Source organism: Panthera onca, chromosome F2 (genome assembly GCF_046562875.1).
Source record: "Panthera onca isolate mPanOnc1 chromosome F2, mPanOnc1 haplotype 2, whole genome shotgun sequence".
In the NCBI taxonomy this organism is placed as follows: domain Eukaryota; kingdom Metazoa; phylum Chordata; class Mammalia; order Carnivora; family Felidae; genus Panthera; species Panthera onca.
Window position 1 is genome coordinate 1,631,929 of NC_138356.1, and position 20,644 is coordinate 1,652,572.

General features: G+C 43.5%; 1 long non-coding RNA gene across 2 annotated transcripts; it reads left to right on the top strand.

Annotated features, from left to right (window-relative positions):
* The first annotated feature begins 93 nt into the window (after positions 1–93).
* On the top strand, positions 94–4,950 carry LOC132664046 (uncharacterized). 2 transcript variants are annotated; one of them, XR_009603400.2, is made up of 2 exons: positions 94–356; positions 4,242–4,950. It is a non-coding gene; the product is annotated as an uncharacterized LOC132664046 (long non-coding RNA). The 2 variants fall into 2 exon arrangements; XR_009603399.2 differs by having other exon boundaries at positions 94–233.
* The last annotated feature ends 15,694 nt before the right edge of the window (positions 4,951–20,644 follow it).

Consider the following 20,644-nt stretch of genomic DNA (forward strand, 5'->3'; position numbering starts at 1 on the left):
CCCGGGCCGGCTGCCGATTGGCTCCCGGCGCGCGCGGGGTGCGTGCGCGGCCCCAACGCGCACCGTGGCCATGGCAACGGCCGGACGCCGCCTGTTGGCCCCGGGGCTGGGGCGCGCTGGGCCCCGGCCGGGGCAGTTGGAGGGTCTGCTGTTTGCCGGCGTCGGAGTTTTAGCCCTGTCGCTGTCCTTTGGGCCCACAGCCCCTTGGAGGGACTGCACTGCGAGTCCCCAAGGTCTGAAAGTATGCTGTGCACGCGGCCAGAAGGGGTGTTCGGGATGGGGCGCGTGGCACCAAGCGAGGCTTCAGATCTTCGGGGAGATCTGGGGGAGCTGGGAGGAACCTCAGGAATTAGCAGGTGTGTTAGCCCGACGAGCGTTTTCGGGGTGTAGGACGGTGAGGAGCCTGCCCTTAAAGCTGAGCCACTCTTTTTGGTTGTCAGTCTTTTTGCTGTGATGCCCGGAGGGAGCTCGGAACAAGGTAGCTTCACAATTTTGGTAATGTTGCCGGGAGCAAAAGTAGTTCGGAATAGTTCTCCCACCCTCCTTCATTCTTGGAGGTGGGGGTGGAGGCTGTTGGTGGAATCTGGAAAAAGCCTCGGGCAACGTTTCAGCTAGTGAAAGAGGCGGCCTCCCAAACAGACAGGTTGACAACTGCCACTTGGCTGTGGGGTAAAACCCAACCTTGCTTTTCTGAAAAATATCCCAGTAAAATCGGTCCTTTACTTATTTGAAAGACAGGTTCTGGGTCCTTTAATGTGGGAGGATTTTCTGCTCTTAATCACAGATGGGACACCCTCTTGGAATTAAGACAGCAATAAAATGGGTTAGCTCAGCCAGGAGCACAAAACCTACAGTATTCTCCAGTCTGTCTCCTGGTTTTACAGCAGAGGGGAAAATGCCTTTGAAAACAAATTATTTCATAGTATACATAATGTCATTGTCGGGCTGAAAGCGGAAAAATTCTGCCAACCACGAGTAACAATCCAGAATGAAATGGTTCCAGGGTTGAAGTCTCTGATTTCCTCTCCTTGTTCCATTTGCTTATCAAATGAAGAACTGGGAGGCTGTTTAAAACCAGAGTCAAGGGTGCTTGGTGAAGGCAGGGACTGGGTTATCTTAAGGCAAGTTCTCCGAGAACAGTTAACCAATATGAAATGATAGTAATTGTTGAGTTTGCAACAGTTCTCTGGTTAAATAGTATTCCTATATGTCCTCTTGTCTAGCAGCTGTGACACTTTTCTTTTACGTTTATTTATTTTGGAACGGGGCAAGGGCAGAGAGAGGGAGAGAGAGAATCCCAAGCAGGTTCTGCTCTGTCAGCACAGAGCCTGACGCAGGGCTTGATTCCGTGAACTGTGAGCTCATGACCTGAGCTGAAATCAAGAGGTGGTCGCTTGACTGACTGAGCGGCCCAGGTGCCCCCAGCTGTGACGCTTCTGATCAGATTGTAGAGAACAAATGGAAAGGACTGGACATATTCTAATTACACTTACCTGTGAAACACTTGTGGCTTTTGTTAGATGACAGCATTGTAGCAAATATTTCATTTGTAGAGATCATTGCAGTATTCATTTTAAAAGACAAGGGTCAGTAGAGATGAAGGGAATCCGTGGGCCCCACCTGTGTTGTGTTGGTAGGTCTATTAAAAACTACCTATGAGGTGTTCTGATCAGACTCCCTGCTGGCACATCTTGGGAGCGGGCCTCCGTCAGTGGGGAGAACGTTGATGGGCATGTCTAGATGTGTTTCTGCAGACATCATACACTGAGAGCTTGTTGGTGAGCATCTACGGTTGAGCTAATCACTTCTTTCTTCACAAGCTTCAGGCTTAGGACCATCTTCCCTTAAGGCCGAAAGTCTGGTGTAAGGACAATACCACCGGAGGTTGAGATTAAAAGAGCCCAGTCTGTTCTGCCAGGCAAAAAGCCTGTAACCTGCGAAGAAAACTTTGTGAGGCACTCTTCTCCCGTATGCCCCCCTCCCCAAGTTCTTTCATCCATGCTGTTCTAATTTTAGTGAAAAATTTCCAATGGCATTATTATGTGAAACTTCTCTAAGACAGTGGGCAGGGTATTTGTTAGGAGAGTGTTGTGTCAGCATATGGGAAATCTTCAGTGCGTTCATTATGTTCTTGTGACGTTTTTGAATGTAATCTTTTTAGACTTTAGGGACAAGCTGTAGGCCTGATAAGACTCAGTTAATCACATGTCAAAGCAAATTGAAATTCCTGTTTGTAGTTTTTAGTTGCTTGTGTTGAGTAGACACAGGATCACTTTCCCCCTCATGGCCTTTTTCAGAGTAAGGCAATTAAACCTGAACGGTTACTTCATATCAAGTCGATCAATAATAGAATAATAAAAAAAACTGCATTTAATCTGTGCACACATTTTGCCGCACGTGACAAGATCACAGAACTTTCCAAAATTCGACTTTGAGATGGATGCTTTTGTAAATAAAAAAGTACATTACAGTGACTATCAATGCTGTAAATGTTTCCTTTAATTTTGTGTGCAAAACAGTCTTCCCTTTGACTCACAATTAATTGGAACTTTGCCATGATAAATAACCTGAACCTTGAATTGATGAAAGCCTTTTACTTCACGTGGACCTTTTATGATGAAGGCTTTTGGAAGCTGTTCAGGAAATGACATCATAGAATTGATTTCCAAATAAATTACAAATCTATTATGAAATTACCTTAACGTAAGAAAAATATAAAGGTTAGTTATCTACATAATTTAAATTCAATTTTACCCATTTTATTATGTAGAGAGAATGATGAGAAATTCAGAGGTGACTTTAACCAAGTGTTTGGGTGGTTGAATCTCCACCACTGTCTCCTGCCACTTTGTCTTTACTGCTATGATCTGTGACCAGCTGCCTTCAATACCTCCGACCACCCAGCTCTCTGCCCCAGGATTTCTGCACATTCCTCACCCATCTCCAACGGCAACTCCCTTCAAAGAGCTTTTGACTTCACTGTGTAAAGTGAATCCCTCTCTACCCCAGGACCATTCTCTGCCTCGGGACCATTTTCTTTCTAGCACTTGCTACAGTGAGTGATTACTTTCTTTCTCTGATCTCTCCTCCCCACTAGACTGTAAATGACATAATCTCTCTCTCTTCCTATATTCATGTCTATTTTTGTGTCTGGGTTTCTAGATCTATCATCTTTCTGTCGATATCTCTGCAGTTTGGCCACACGGTCCATGTTATGTTGTCTGTATTAAGGGAGGGGGTGTGAGAATTTGCCTGAGTGGGGAATGAACCCTGAGTTTCCCTGCAACACCCCATCAAGAAGAGCCCCTTTGAAGGGATAGCAGGGCCTTTAAAGAGGGCTACGTAGTAAAGAAAACTTTTCCCAAAATACATTTGTATTCACTGGTGTTAACACATTTCTAGCTAGCATTTTTTAAAAACACACAGTCAAGTGACTTGTGGGTAATGCAAATGCCTAAGGTTTACTAAGGATAGGATTCTTCTTCTATGACGTTGTAAATTAGATGTGGCACATGATAAGTAATTGCAACAGCAATAATGTCATCAGGTTGAATAAGGAAGCTGTTTCTCTATACCCGGTAGAGCCGACCAAGAAATCCCAAGGGACCTGCCATGCTCCTTACTGAGTGCTGGGTCGTGGGTGCCCAGAGCTAGGTCATGGTGGCTGTGCTATTTACAAAAGCACAACAGGGACAGTAGATACTCCTTCCCAGGGGATCCTAGAGTGCCAGGTACCATCCTGGAACAAATCACGGCCCTCTGCAGCTGTCACACACCTCCCATGCAGAAAAGGGCCACGCTTATTCTCCCAGACCACACCCGGCACTGCCTGGCCCTGTGAGCCAGTGCCGACCACAAAATGACCGGAACCAGTCCAAATATTTGAGACCACATTCTCTACCTCTGTTGCTCTTGATCACTCGGGAGAGAAGGAAGCTCCCAGAATTGCCTATCTCTAAACAATCTTACCCCCATCACACTCTCTTTCTTAGCCTAGATCTCTCTAACCCCTCTGACCCGTGCTCAACAAATTTCTTCTTGACTGTGAACATTCATCTTACACAACCCATCGATCGGTACACAGAGCCTTTTCTCCTCAGAAGCCTGCTTCTTTTGTAGACACCCCACAGAACAGGCTGCCCATGGTCTCATGCCCACTTGCTCACAGCCAGAAGGAAGCCTGTCCCGTTGACCCACATCATCTCTTCCTTACTGGATTGCTCTTTCCTTTCTCTTCATAGGCCTTTTCAGAAAGTTCAGGCTGTGCCCGCTTCCTCGCTATGCACCTCCTGCCCCATCCATTGGCTCTCCCATCCATTGGCTGTCCCAACCAGCCCCTGCATTAGCCTGCTGTCTTCCATTGCAAGCTTCTCAAAGCCATCCACACGGCTGCCAGGAGGATTTGCACTGATCCAACTGTGTCTTCCTTCTGCTCCATGACTTCTCAGGTCCTATAAGAAGACCATGTCCACACCCAAATAGTACAGTTTCCACAGGTCTCCAAGATCTGGCCTCTGCCTTCTATGTAAGCCTTTCTCTGACCAATCGCTGTGTATTTAATGTCTGGAGCTTTAGCCGCCATCTTATACCATGAGGTTCACTGGAAGCTTGGGGCCACTCAGAGTGGAAGGGCAAACTAGAAGGGGCTGTGTCTCTTAATGCTGCAGGCACTCCTGAACAGGAATGTACAATAAGATTTTATCTCATTTATCCCATTTATATTTGGGGGTTTGCAATTACTTTCAGTCATACCTAATCCTACAAACATAGTCTTTAAAATAATAAAGTTGGACTTCTTTTCATCTAAAGATTCTTCTGGCTTTGAGATTCTTAAAGACAAAAATAAAATTTGATTTCCACCTATTTCCACAGATTCTTCACTACGCCAAACCTTATGAAAATGTCAGCAGTTGCATACTTTTGACCCATAAAACACTGACCCCATATCAATCTAACGTGTCATGGTATCTTTGTACGTTTGTTCAAGATTTCAAATCATCCAAGCAAAACCAAGACTTCCTCTGCAACATCAAAGTGGCTACCTCATCTTTTCGTCATTCAAATTCCCTGCGATCCCCAATCTAGATTTGTAGTATGCTACGGGAAGGAATTTGGAATAGTTTTCTTTTAACCTGTCTCCCATATTGGTGGGGAATATACCCAACAGCTGACTTGGGACGGGTTGTACCCGGAGGAGCCCTGCTCTATTCTCACTGCTTGGGGATGACAGAGAAGACTGTGGTGAGGTATTTTCTGGCTTTTCACTGAAATTAATAGTTTACTGGGCAATCCAGCCACTCCTAACACACTTTGTTTAGCACTTGAGAATTGCGACTATGTTTAAAGAAAACCCTTCCTGCTCTGATCTAATCTTTAATGGGGTTACGTTTAGGAACATCAAAAGGGCATTGTCTTTGTAGTAGTAGAAACAAAAGCAAATCAAGAAAGGCAATTTCACACTCAAAATTGTAGAAAGGATGTGGCCACCATTATTCTCTTTATATTTGTGGGTGTTGTTTCATTCTGCTTTAGAGAGGAGGACTTTTTTTTTTTTTTAATGATACAAATCCCAAGAAGTTCATTTGGGTCAGTTTCCACGTGGCATACTTGTGTATTTATTCATTCATTTAATCAATATTTTGGGTGCCCGCTATATACCAAGTGCGTCACATCGGGTACTCATGAATTATGCCCAGTTCCTGCCTGCTAGGCTCTGACCATCCGTGGTGTAAAGTCACTTGGTAAAATGGTATATGTGCTAGTCTGGGAAGACTGTACCCTGAGCTGTGTGCTTCCTCAAAGAAATTCATTCCCTGGGACCTGCTGGTTCAGGCAACGCTTCCTAAAATCTCGCGTTAGGGAGGGCTCAATTTGTTCACTCATCCAAACGTGATGATGAGATACGACCTGTATTGTTAGGAAAGCAGGGCTGTCTACAGAAGTGAGTAGCACAGAGAGACAGCGGGTCCTAGCCATCCTTTCCAGAGATGCTCTGGTAGGAGGTCACAGTTAATCTGGCAGGGAGCAAGCCTGGGGCACAATGCATCTACCCTTGTTGCTCTGTCCCATCGTCTTAAAGGCAGAGAGTAATGGTCTGCATTTGGAGAAGATGACCGAAGAGGGGTGTATACCTTCATGCTATGTACTCGCTCATTCGTTCATTCCGTTGGTCAGTCAACAGCCACGTATGAAGCCCTCACCATGAACTGAGCATTAGCTGGGACATGGAGATTCAAGATGAAGGCACCCGCCACTGAGTGAGAAGACAGCTGCTGCTGAAATAATTGAAAACACAGGTAACAACAAGCTGTGCAACATCTTGCGAAGGAAAAATGCAAGCAGTTCTGGATGCTGCTGAGAGGCCATGGTTACTTTTTATTAAAATAAAATCAGCCGACAGGAAGAACAGTGACCAAAATATAGCCACCATCAGTCTAGCACTCTGGGATCCAGATAGATTTGAGTCCGATGTCTGCTCTGTTATTAACTAGGGTGGGATTCTGGCACCTTCCAGAGCTTTCCACGCTCCTTTGCCGCACTGGACAATGAGCACACAAATGGCGCCCACCTCTTAGGGCAGCCGGGAAGGCAAACTGCGATGATGACTTTGGAGCAACTAGCTTGCTGTCAGGCACACAGTAGGCTGCACTCAGTGCTATCATTGTCCGTGGTAGTGGGCTCTCTGTGGGGGCAGGGTTATGGTCCCCAGGATTCACATCTCAATCCCAGGACTGGGAATACGTTACCTCAGATGTCAAGAGGGGCATTGCGGATGTCATTAACGTTACTAATCTGCTGACCTTAAAACACAAAGCTTCTCTTGGATTGCCAGGTAGGCCCGATGTAATCACAGGAGCCCTGAAAAGCAGAAGAGGACATGGAAGGGGAAGGCAGAGAGATTCAAACACAGGAAGGAGAGCACGAGCCATTGTTGGCTTGAAGAAGGAGCGGGATACATGTCAGGGAAATGAGAACCCAAAGCCCTACACCGTGAGGAAATTAATACTGCCAACAGCCCGACTGAGCCTGGAAGTAGGTTTCCCCCCAGAACCTCCAGATGGCTGACAACTTTCATTCTGACCTTCGAGACCCGGAACAGAGAACCAGTGGAGCCTGCCAGAACTTTGTGTTCTTGTTTTAAGCTACTAAGTTTGTGGTAATTTATAACATAGCAATAGAAAATAAGTACACCATCATTTTCAAGTTAAAAAAAAAAAACAGCTTTAGCAGGCGTTGTAATAATAAAATAATAAACATTCAGATCCTAAAGAGCTATTGAAAAGTTTTATTGAGATGAAATTTACATAAAATAAAGATCACCAAGTTTAAGCATAGAATTTGGTGAATTTTGAAATGGATGGATTCATGTGACCCTCTACAATAACCATGCTATAGAATGTTCTGTTACCCCACAGAGTCCTCCCTGCCCCTTGGCAGTCAGTTACTTCCCTACCACACTGTCAGACGCCATTCTGCATATTGTCCCTTTGCTTTCCCCTCTATGCCATATAAATGGCATCAGTTTCATAACCTGGCTTCTTTCATGTAGCATAAATGCTTTTAACAAAAAAATTAACATTTATTTATTTTTGAGAAAGAGAGAGAGAGACAGAGCGTGAGCAGGGGAGGGGCAGAGAGAGAGGGACACACAGAATCCAAAGCAGGCTCCAGGCTCCGAGCTCCTAGCTGTCAGCCCAGAGCCGGATGCAGGGCTCGAACTCACAGACGGCGAGATCACAACCTGAGCTGAAGTCGGAAGCTTAACCGACTGAGCCACCCAGGTGCCCCTGGCATAAATGCTTTTGATATTCTTTCATGCTGTTGCATGTATCAGTTGTTTTTTTTTTTTATTGCTGAGCGTTGTACCATTATATGGAGGCACCACATCCCTTCACCAGTCAATGGACATGTATGCTGTTCCTACTTTGGGCTATTATAATAAAGCTACTATGGACATTCAAACAAAAGTTTGTGAGATCATCTGTACTTATTTCTCTTGGGTAAATACCCGGGAGAGGGATTGCTGCTGGGTCATATGATAAATACGGGCTTACCTATACACAGAGCTATTCAACTGTTTTCCATGGCAGCCGTACTAATTTTGGATTCAATCCGGCAATGTGTTAAGAGTCCTGTTTGCTTCCAATCCCTGCCAGGACTTAATATTACCAGTCTTCTTAATTTTGTCATTCTGGTGGGTGGGTGGTGTTACCCCATTGTGATTTTAATTTGCATTTCCCTCTTAACTAGGGGATAGTATGTCTTTTTTTTTTTTTTTAACATTTATTCACTTTTGAGAATGAGAGAGACAGAGCACGAGTGGGGGAGGGGCAGAGAGAGGGGGGAGACACAGAATCCGAAGCTGGCTCCGGGCTCTGAGCTGTCAGCACAGAGCCTGACAGGGGGCTCAAACTCACAGAGTGTCAGATCATGACCCAAACTGAAGTCAGCCGCTTAACCGACTGAGCCACCCAGGCACCCCCTAGTATGTCTTTTTAATAATGAGTTGTACGTGTTCTTTTTTCTTTTTAAATTGAGTATAGTTAAGTGTTCTTTCTACATTATGGATGGAATACCTTTATCAGATACCAGCCAATTCGTTTTCTTTTATTCTCTTACTTGTGGCTTTTGAGAAACAAAGTTTTTAAATTTTGATGAAACCCAATTTATCAAATTTTAATTTTATGGTTTCTGCTTTTTGTGTTCTATCTAAAAAGATTTGCCTACTACAAATCCACAAAGATTTTTTTTTCCTGTACTTTTTTATGTGGTTTATGGTTTGTTTCTTACACTTAGATCTCTGGTCCCATCAGTTAATTTTTGCATATTCGTGAGCTAAAGATTAACGTTCATTATTTTTCATATGACTATCCAATTTGTATAGAAGACTATCCATTTTCTATTGAATTACCTTGGCATTTTTTTCAAATGGTTACATAAGTGTGGGCTTACTTTTGAACTCTCTAGTCTGTTCCATTGATCACTATGTCTATCCTTATGCCAATATCATACTGTGTTGATTTCTGTAGTTTTGTAGTGAGTCTTCAAGGCAGGAAGTGCAAGTTCTTTAATGATGTTCTTTTTCAAAATGGTTTTGATTAACTAGCATCCTTTCCATTTCATATTGATTGGAGAATCAGCTTGAGACACCTGAGTGGCTCAGTCGGCTAAGCCTCTGACTCTTGATTTTTGGCTCAGGTCATGATCCCAGGGTCATGAGATGGAGCCCCACATCATGCTCATAAGATTCTCTCTCCCTCTGACCCTCTCCCCATATCACATGCACTCTGTCTTTTTCTCTAAAGTTAAAAAAATAAAAAAAGGATCAGCTTGTCAATTTCAAAAAAAAAAAAAAAGAGAAAAAAAAAGTCCAAATAATCCTGCTGGGACTTTGAGTGGTATTGTGTCGTACCTATATAGAAATTTGGACAGAATTGAAAGCTTAAAAATAGTGAATTTTCTGATCTCTGGACATGGTATACCTCCCATTTATTTAGGTCTTCATTAATTTTGAAGCATTATTTTGAGGTTTTAAGTGTGCACATCTGAGCATTTCTGTTACATGTTTTCATAAATATTTTTGATGTTAATATATAATATTTCATAGATTTATAGTATTTACTATATTTATAATGCTAAACTTATATATTGCTTCTATGAGGGTTTTTTTTTTTGTAGATTACTTAAGATTCTCTACATTAATTGTCCTATTGTCTACCAATAAAGGAAGTTTTACTGCTTTTCCAATTTCTATGACTTTTTCTTTCCTGATCTTCCTTTTTATGGGGAAATAGTGGGCACGTTCCCGCCAACACAAGGAACACAGCAAGGATTTCTGCTTTTACCACTTTTAGTGTAATGTCAGAGTAGTAGAAGTAGAAATCCTCGTGTTGGCGGGAACTCGCTCAACATTTCACCATTAAATGTGATGTTAGCTGTAGATTCTTCACAGATACCCTATGTCCTCTGGAAGTTTTCTTCCATTCCGGATTTCCTGAGAGCATTTACCATCAGCGGGTTGTTGGATTTTGTATTGCTCATCCACCATTGCTGCAGGTAGCTGGAGTACCTATTAGGTGAGAGCTGCATATCACAGGAAACGTCAACAAATCTGGGATGCTTGTCTTTTAGTAAAATAAGTGACTCGCAACTCATTCTGAACTTTGACAACTTTTGTATACCCTGCCATACTCTGATCAGGAAACATCAGGGCTGGCACAACAGGGTTTGTAACCACTCACCCTCTCGTTGTGAATTGTTGTCAGGGTTTCGTGATATTTTAAAGACTGTGGTGTTTTGTTTGTTTGTTTGTTTAAATAAAATGGGCTACATTAACGATTTCGTTCACCTTGAATTTGACTTCTTGACTGAAGTACTATGCCTACAAATTATGCAATAGATTCATTTTAGGTCTGGTGCCATCTCGATAGCCTTAGTTGGTGATTTTTGTTTCATGTTGTTTATTCATTCTGGTTCAAGGTTCCCAGTTTTTCAATAAAATATTTTTTTTCTTTATTTACTACTTCCTTTTGTGTTAGAATATGGGTACTTTGGTACATTTGGGGTTTTTTTAGAGGCTTACTAAATTTCTTTCTGGAAGCAGAATTGGCAAAATACATAAGCTCAGACGTTTTAGAAATAGATGATGACAGTTTAAGACACACCTTTAATATTCCCTACTAATGACATAGGTAGACTATACTTCTCAGCTCCTTTGCATCGGGGCAGCACAATTAGCCAGATCTTAGTCAATAGGACATAGACAAAATTGCAAGGAACTTCATCCAGGCCTGGCCACACAACATCTCTCTTGATTGCTTGGTTCCTGCTCTGTGCAGCTGGGACACAGAATGCTAGCAGTCTGAGCTTCCACAGTTAACCCTTGGAGGACAGAATCTCCTGTCAAGAAGAATTTCAGTGGACATTGAAAGAATAAGAAGCCTATCCCCATTGTTCTACAACATTGGGATTTGGGAGTTGTATTCTACAGATCACCTATCTGACTAATATACATCTGTATAGCATCATGATGTAGCCAATTTCCCAACTCAGTGACAGGATTCACTCTCTCTTAATGTTTTAAATCAACATAACTATTTTATAAGTGTCTTCTAGTCGTTTTTTTCTGAAGAATGAATGATTTCTATATTGTTGGCCTATTTTTTCCATGTATTACTACAACATGTTTTATAGAAGAAGGGGGAACAAATGTTTTCCAAAGATATTTGGATTTTATTTTTTGGCTTCCACTGTTAAGAGACCAAGCAAGACTTACATGTATTTCTTGCTCCCTTAATTAAAAATTTGTAAAGTTCTTTGTTGAGTATTCACAGCTTTAAATATCTTTTAAAAATTATAAATATTTTCTTAGTATTCTAAATATTTATTTCGAATTATCTTACTCATCATGCTATGATTAATTTATATATATACAATGGAGTATTACTCGGCAATCAAAAAGAATGAGATCTTGCCATTTGCAACTCCGTGGATGGAACTGGAGGGTATTATGCTGAGTGAAATTAGTCAGTCAGAGAAAGACAAAAATCACTCGTATGAGGACTTTAAGAGACAAAACAGATGAACATAAGGGAAGGGAAACAAAAATAATGTAAAAACAGGGAGGGGGACAAAACAGAAGGGACTCATAAATATGGAGAACAAACGGAGGGTTACTGGAGGGGTTATGGGAGAGGGGATGGGCTAAATGGGTCAAGGGCATTAAGGAATCTACTCCTGAAATCATTGTTGCACTATATGCTTACTAACTTGGACGTAAATTTTAAGAAATTAAAAATAAAAAAATATATAAAAAATAATAATTTATATTTTAAATCACAACGCACACTAAATTCAAGTTTCCTCTCCAATGATACATTTATAATCTCATAATTCAAATAACCTTTTATAATTAACTTTTTTTTAAATTATTATTATTTTGGCCAGCTTCTTGCAGATCTGGCGAGATCACCGTAGGCTGTATTTTATCCTATGGTTGACTGGGAAGGGGTGGGGGAGGGGCTTCTCTGCCTTTCTGTTGCTGCCGGTGTGCCTTCCTCTTAGTATTACTCTCAACATGGCCGTTCCGTGAAGGAATGATTTTAACCTATTGGTCCTTTTTTTTCCAGGGCGAGTTTACTAAAACCAGATAATTTAATCCATAAATTAGCTTAACTAGGTACAGGAAACTGCAATACCATGACATTGTAAAAGCAAATACACAAATGAAGGGGCCACCATTACCTTCCCCACCTTCCCAGAATGCCTATGTTAGAATACTCACGTGACCCTTCTACAATCAGGACACATTATCTTGAGAACCTGCCTGAGGATGTACTTCATGACGACAACAACAACAACAACAACAATAAGACAATTCTAATTTAATAACTCATCCTAGGGAAATTCTTCCTCATGATAATCTCTGAGATCTATTTCTGCATTGCTTTGTTCATGATGCTCTGTAGGTATCACGCCTCTGTGCATGCATTCTCTTTTCCTACTTCAAACAGAAAATAGAGGGTATCCTGTGGGAAGTTTCTAAAGCGTTACCTTTTTTCCTCCTACTCTGAGAAATTTCATCTACCCTTCCTTCCTGTCTTAGGGAAGAAGTGTTTTCTCCCTGACAAAATGATCTTTATAATGTTGCCAGAAAGCACATCAAATTCCCTTCAGGTTTTTTAGCTTCTATTCAAGCATGCTTTTCAATGCCATCCTTGAAACTTTGGAAATTAATTTTCTATTTTTTTTCATTTCTATTGTCTTTGAGCATCTGTCTACCTTGAACTGTATTGTATTCTGTTAGGTGATATCATGTCCTGTGCTAAAGAGATATCATGTTAAACAATAAAACGTTCCAAAGAGAGCTTTAGTTATAATGACATCATTTGACATGTCGACGTTTGGTTTGAATTTGTAGATAATTAGCTTCCTACAACTTTCTGGCTGTTCGTCATCTATTCTTTAGGCCTCCGGTGGCAAGTCAGCTTTAAGATCAGCTAAACCTCACTTTCTCTTTGACGTTCCAGAATGAGGTCTACCATGAAGAGAAATAGCATTGTTGGTCTTCTGTTTTCTTTTAGACATACACACAGTTCAGCTACACTTGAAGAGCTAGAGCCAAGAGATTCTTTAATAAGATATCAGTGTTACACATTTGACCTTACTTTGTTTAGGGAGAGCTTAGGAAGACTCAAATACGTTTTTCTTCTTCATCCATCCCTGGTGAAATCAGTTCCTGCTGGGTGTCAAGGTTTTCCTTGGGCAAACCTTAGAGTCTCTTATTAAAGCTTTGATTGCATACACGGGACTGTTCAAGAGTCACAATAGGCAAGAGGTCAAGGTACAAAGGCTGATGTTGTTTTTGCTGCTTTTCCTTAAAGTATCCAGCACGTGGGAAACTGTATCAACGGAGTCTGTCAGTGAAACTTCCCAATTGATGCATCTTTTTGGAATCCCCTGGAGCAGAACCGTTCAACTCAGACCCGGGGATTGATGAAACAAAGTGTGACTAACGTTGCTTTTAGAGGACATGCTTAACAAGACAAGTGCTGTGGATGATTTAGGAGAGAAAGTCCAAAGCACTGACTAAGCATTGTTTTATAATTGCTAGGGCATTAACTGATGGGTTTTCTGCAGGCTTATCAGGTATTATGGGACCAGCAGTTACTTGGAGAATGAGAGGAGACCAGTAGATCTTGGTGGGAAGATAGTGATTCAATTTTAGGTCTGAAAAGGGTCTCTGGGATTGGCCTGTGCCGCCATAAATTCATTCGAGATCTTGTAATTTCAAATTAAATCTAAGAACTTAAACACTGTCTTTTTAGTGGTCAGAAATCCTTGCGTTTAAACAAAAACTGAGCCAGGGTTGTAAAGCCTCTTTGGTAATTAAATTCTAAAGTGTTTCTTGCTCTGGATTTCAAGTTTTTTTAAGTTTTTTTTTTTTAAACATTTATTTATTTTTGAGAGAGAGAGAGACAGAGCATGAACAGGGGAGGGTCAGAGAGAGAGGAAGACACAGAATCCGAAGCAGGCTCCAGGCTCTGAGCTGTCAGCACAGAGCCCGACGCGGGGCTCGACCTCACAGACCGCGAGATCATGACCTGAGCAAAAGTCAGATGCTTAACCGACTGAGCCACCCAGGTGCCCCTGGATTTAAAGTTTTTAAATGCCTTTCTTTCAAAAGTCTTTTGAGTTGTTGATATCTATCATACTCATTCTAAAACTTACCTTATCGTTGAGTGTGCATGTATCAATATAACCAGGAACTAGACGAACACGTTATTCTTATTTAGATTTAAAAATGTTCCATTTCAATGCTGACAAGGATCCAGATAATGGACAAATGCAGCCCAGAGAATAACTGAGGTATTTAGCGACAGTACGCAGTCAAATGTACTCACGTTCCGATCTTTGGGCCTTGCATATGCTCTTCTGTAAGGCTTTGCTTTAAAAACAACACCAGCTCTAGTAGTTCAATTGTGAGCTTCATGTAAGCAAACGCATTTTGGGATTAGTCTCTTAACAGTGGCCGAAAAATAATTATTTAATGAGAAGCTGAAAGGGAAATGTAAACTTCTGTGCAGGGAGGCTCCCCTCCATGGTAAGGCCTTCACCACGTCTCTTCTGCAGCAGGACCGTGGAGCTGAGCTCAACGCAGACCCTGGGTTGAGCAGGGCTGACGTGCTCCACGTCGGTTGCACACTCCCGGCACCACCGCTTTCTGTGTCCCTCTGATTGCCTGACTAGGGTGAGATTGGGTGCTTGTTTTCTCTCCACTGTGGATCCCACCAGCTAATCTACTATGTCTCTCAGCTAAGCCCGAGGAGCCTCAGCGAAAGCGGCATAGTCACGTAACTTATCTCTCCTTTTGAACGGTTAGCTCCAACTTGATTTTGGTATAAGTTTCCTCAGGACAATTTCTGGGAGAACCGGCCACTTCGGATGGAACGGTGGCCAAGCCTACTGCTGGTACACTAAGTCTCTTCCTTCCCTCTGCATGCAATGGGCTTTGTAGCTGAGCACAAGCCTGCCCGGACAGACCCCGACCTCAGCCTTTCCTTTGACTAGGAATGACCTTGTGAGCAGGAGAGATTAGTACTGCCTTACTCTGTACTGACTTACTCTTAGGTCACAGGTCTGTGACTTAAGGTATCCAAGCAGGTTCGCTTTTTGCTTCCCGTGAGTTGGGACAGAGAGGATTTCTGCCGCCCAAACTGGCCTATGCAGGGGGTGTGACGGAGCCTGTGTGCGGAAGACCGCGGTTGCCTGAAGGGTCTCATGGAACACAGCCACCTGCCGGCCTGAACAGCTCACCTCGGATCTGAAAGAAATAATTACGGATGTGTTTTGAGCCACTAGGTTGTTACTAGATGTCTTGTTACGGTAAGCGAGCCTGGCCAAGCTAACATAGCTTGCCGTGCTAGGTAGTGTTCTAGGATCAAACCAAGGAGTGCTGCCCTCATGGGGCCCTCAGTCTACTGCAGGAGACAGACAGCGAACAGCCCAGGTGCTTAATTATGTGCTGAGTTAGACAGGGTTTAAGTGCCACGGGGGACCTGGGGGCCAGGAAGGAAGATAAAGGTGTCGAGGGAAAGGATTGCAATTGTAGACACGGGTCCGGGGGAAGTCTCACTGGGAAAGAGACTTGCTGACACAACCGAAGAACACGAGAGAGCTGGCCGCGCGGAAGACAAGTTGAGGGACAGCAGCCCAGGGAGAGGGAGCATCCTGAGTTAGGGTGAAGCCCGGCGCGGTCGTGAATCTGCAACGAGGCCGTTGTGTCCGAAGCAGAGTCGCATCCGCTGTTTGTTTCCGTGGGACAAGTCAGCTCAAATCCCGGTGGCTTGAAACCGAAAGCCCCCCCGGACTCTGTGTGCCACGTTGTGCCTGTCCACACGAGCCACGGGCCGACACAGACTCAGGCTGTGGAGAAGTATGCCGCGCCTCTCACCGGGAGGAGTGGCCACCCCTCGCTGCAAGGCTCATTCGGGCAGGGTGGCCCGGATCACTGTGGCCATCTGTGCAGCCTGTCCACTTCGGGAGTAGATGAGGATGGCAAGGTCACAAGCGCCGCTGCCCGCTCGCTTGGAACTCGCAGGTTCGAGGGGCTCGTTAAGGTACGCTTCTGCGGGCTTCGGCCGGCTATGTCAGAAAACATTCAAAACTTCTTGGAAGCAGATCGCCTGGGTGAGTGTTACATAGCCAACCAGCAGGCAGGCAGCATAGTAGCCACTGCTAAACGTCAAACCCACACTTAAGGCTTCACGGCACTGGACTGAGACCTTTTGTCCACGGATCTCTTCATTCAGAACAGCGCGGCAGGGTGAGGACACCCATGCCTACAGGGCTTAAGTGACTTTCCCAAGATGTCACCGACGGCAGAGCGGGGTTTCTACCCAGGCCTGTCAGACCGAGCCCTTCGCTGTGACCCTCTGTGGCCACAGAGATCCTGGCCACGGCCCAGAGCTACCAGGAGATGTGAAGTCAGGGGTATCGCCCTGGGAATACTACCCGCTTCCTTACTCTTGGTCGGGGAGAAAGGAACTACTTAAAATAACCAGAGAGAGATTCCAGAGGAAGAGCCAGAGAGGCAGCTCCCCAGTGTTTTTACTAATATGGACTTTCTTGGTCTTGAGGAAGTACTTTGTTTCAAAAATAGCTGGTGCTTTTCCAAGAGGAGGCTTGGAACTGTTAGCCATTCACCTCGTGCCTAAGACGCACTGCTCCTGAGGGCCGGGAGGGAGGCGGCCGCCATCCCCAAGCCTGCAGGAGGGAGGAGGCCCACCGGCCTCCTGAACTGCCAGGACAGGGTTTCCTCATTCCTGCCAGTGCCCAGATATTTATGCCTGAGGGTAGAGGGGACAAAGAGCCCAGCAGGAAGGGAGGGTTTCCCCCTCTTCCTTTGCTTAAGTTGGAGACGTTAGTGTGGAGCAAGCATCCGAAAACACAGCCGAGGTGACTGGACAAGTTGGTTAAGGATAAAGATTTGCCTTAAGAACAAACTTTGACCTTGATTAATTGGAATCTACTAGCATTTGTAATCAGGGGCTCTTTTTTAACAGGTAGAAAGTTGGACGTGGGGGATGGACCCCAGAAAAGTTGCAACGAAGCATCTACCTCTTGTTTTTAAGAGTGAGTCAGAGTCATTAAGTCCTTACTGTACGCGAGACGCTGTTCTCAGCCTTGTCTGTGTCTTAAAGCGTCTAACCTCACGTGAACCCTATGAAGGAGGCAATATTAGTTTCTCTGTTCTAATTTGAGGAGATCGAGGCTCAGGTGGTTACACAAGTTGCTTCATTTTGCACGCAAAGGGGGCTCTGGCCTCCTTTCCAAATGGACCGATCGTTTACGCGCTGCACGTCTGTGTGTGTGCACGCCTGCCCGGCTGCGTGTGTGTGTGTGCGCGCAGGCACACGTGTGTGTGATGTTTTTGGCAGGCACACATCTGCCTGCATAGCTCCTGTCAAAATTTCACTGGTTTTCCCATCCTCGGGGGGCCATTTGTCCTTTGACGCTATGGCTTCATTTATCACTTGCCATTTCTTATCAGCCTACGGTCCCTGGAAAGCTATTTCCCTCGGAAGATGGATGTGGACGCTGCATTTGGGGCAAAGAGAATGTTCTGTTTCCACACGCCTCTCTGCTGAGTGTTTTCGGCAGACGTGGATGTGCTGTGGTTTGAACGCCAGGTCCTGCCCCGAGTCTGCTTCGTAAAAGGCTTTGACTTCTGGGCTCAGGGGCAGATTGTTTATATTATTATGTGCGTTACAAAGCAGACTTCTTTCTGCGAAGACAAGGTAAAGGTGAGGAGTAGCGTCTGTGTATCTGAGAAATAAACATGGATTTGTATACTGCGGGTATACGTGCATACTTATTTACTTTGTATGCATTATCACATTTTATATTATGCCTTAGACTTGACCTCACTCGGTAGCAAGGAATCACCTTTTTAAAAATGGAGCCTGGGGCACCTGGGTGGCTCAGTCGATTGAGCGCCTGACTTCGGCTTAGGTCATGATCTCACAGTTCGTGGGTTCAAGCCCCTCATGGGGCTCTGTGCTGACATCTCGGAGCCTGGAGCCTGTTTCAGACTCTGTGTCTCCCTCTCTCTGCCCCTCTCCCACTCATGCTCTCCCTCTCTCTCTCTGTCTCTCTCTCTCTCTCAGAAATAAACATTGGGGCACCTGGATGGCTCAGTCGGTTAAGCCTCCGACTTTGGCTCAGGTCATGATCTCATGGTTCGTGGGTTCTGGCCCCACATAGGGCTCTGTGCTGACAGCTCGGAGCCTGGAGCCTGCTTCGGATTCTGTGTCTCCCTCTCTCTCTGCCTCTCTCTCTCTCTCTCAAAAATAAAATAAACATTAAAAATGTTAAAAAGAAATAAATGAACATTAGAAAACTAAAACAATTATTATAAACCGAAGTGTTTGCTATTTCAGATCTTATCTCTATCTGCCTCATGTCCCTATAGATACCATTCTCACCTTGCAATGGTTATCAGATTCTGAGTTAATTATTTTGTTCTTTATCTGCCTTTCTCAATAAACCCTGAGATTACTTTCAGTTATTCGAAAGGCCTAGCATATTGCTTCCGGAAGCTCTGGAGATCAGAAGGAGTCTGTGTCTTGGCACCTGGTACTTGCCCAGACTTTGCTATTCCTTCTGCCTAGGGGTAACTTTCTGCTTCTATTTTCTAGAACAGATCTTATACAATTAGTGTTAATTCTTCTTTCAAGTTTTGGTAGCATTCTCCATGGAAACAATCTGTGCCTAGAGATTATGTTTTTGGATTGCTTTTAGATACAAATTAGATTTCCTGAATAGTGAAAAGGCTATTCAAATCACATCCTTCATAATGGTAAGTTTGGAAGTTTCTGCTTTTCAAGGAATGGGTCCATGTCATCTAAGTTGCCCGATTTATGTGTGCAGACTGGTCCATTTTACTCCTTTGTTACCATTTTGATAGCTGCAGGACCCATAGTGATATCCTCTGTTTCATTCCTGGTATTGGTCCTCTGTGTCCTCTCTTCTCTCTCTGTGTGTGTGTGTGTGTGTGTGTGTGTGTGTGTGTGTGATATGTCACTTTTGTTGATCCTTTCAAAGACAACCTTTGCATTTCATTGCTTTCCTCTATTGTTCTTGTGCTTTTAATTTCACTGGTTTCTGTTCTTTCTGCAATTTTCTTTACTTCTGCTTGCTTTGCGTTGGCTTTTCTAGGTTCGGGGTGGAAGCCTACATTGTGGACTTGAACATGCCCCGTCTTCTAATGTCTGCATTTAGTGCTGTCCGTTCCCTCCAGCGCTGCTGGGGCCTGTCCATGCCTTCTCGAGGTGGTATTTTCATTTTCATTCGGTGCAATGTATGGTTTCTTTCTCCCGAGGCTTCCTCTTTGACTCACGGGTATTTAAAGGCGCAGTGGTTAGTCTCAAAGTGTTTGGGGGATATTTTTCCATTTTTGATTTCTGGTCAGACTCCAGTGTGGACAGCAGACACTGTCCATATGATTTCAGTCCTGCTAAATCTGTTGCTTTTGTTTGCTGACCCAGGCTGGCGTCTGTCCTGATGTGTCGACTCGATCCTGTTGGCCGATGGTGTTGCTGAGTTCTTCCATACTCTTAGTGGTTTTCTGTCTGGTCGTTCCTTCAAGTGCAGGCAGAGGGGTGTTGAAGTCTCCACCGACAGCCGTGACTTTGCTAGTTTTGCTTTCAGTTCTCTCAGATTTTGCCTCACATGGGATGCCGGCTCGTTGTTTGGTGCATACACATTTGGGATTGCTGAGCCTTCTTGGTGGCCCGGCCCTTTGGGCATTCTGACTATTCCTGTCTGTCACCTGTCACTGGTAAGTTTCTTCGCTCTGAAGTCTAGTTTTGATAGCTCCTTTTTTTCACATATTGTCTGTATTTTAGTTTCTTATTATCATTTTAATTTAGTATACTTAGGCACCACAAATCACTCTGAAAATGATGAAGCTTACCGTTATTATTTTTTTCTGACCACATTCAAACATAAGCACATATTTACCTGTCAAACAGAAAATTTTTAAACTCCCATATACATATATATATATATATATATATTTAATTTTCTACATGAATTTTTATTTTTTATTCAAGTGTAGTTAGCATACAGTGTTATATTCATTTCAGGTGTACAATATAGTGACTCAACAATCTGTACATTACTCAGTGCTCATCATGATACGTGTATTCTTAGTCCCTTCCACCGGTTCCACCCATCTACCTACCGACCTCCCCTCTGGTAACCATCAGTTTGTTCTCTGTTTTGTTTGTTTGTCTATTTCTCTCTGTCTCTCTCTCTGTCTCTCGGCTATCAAATGTGGATAGCTCCTTTCTTTTAATGTTTGCATACTGTATCTTTTTTCTTTCTCCTTACCTAACTCATTTGAAATGAGTTTCTTATAGCCAGTATGCAATGAGGTGATTAAAAAAGTCATTCTGTGAATCTAATTTATACATTTAGATCATTTAAATTTAATGTGATTATTGAATTACCAAGGCTTCAGCCTTCCATTTTATTTTTTCCTTTATTCTGTTTTTTGTTTTCCCCTCTCCCATCTTCCTGTAGCTTACTTAAACATATTCTTAGAATTCCAATGTGAGCATATCTCTTTGCATGTCTTTTA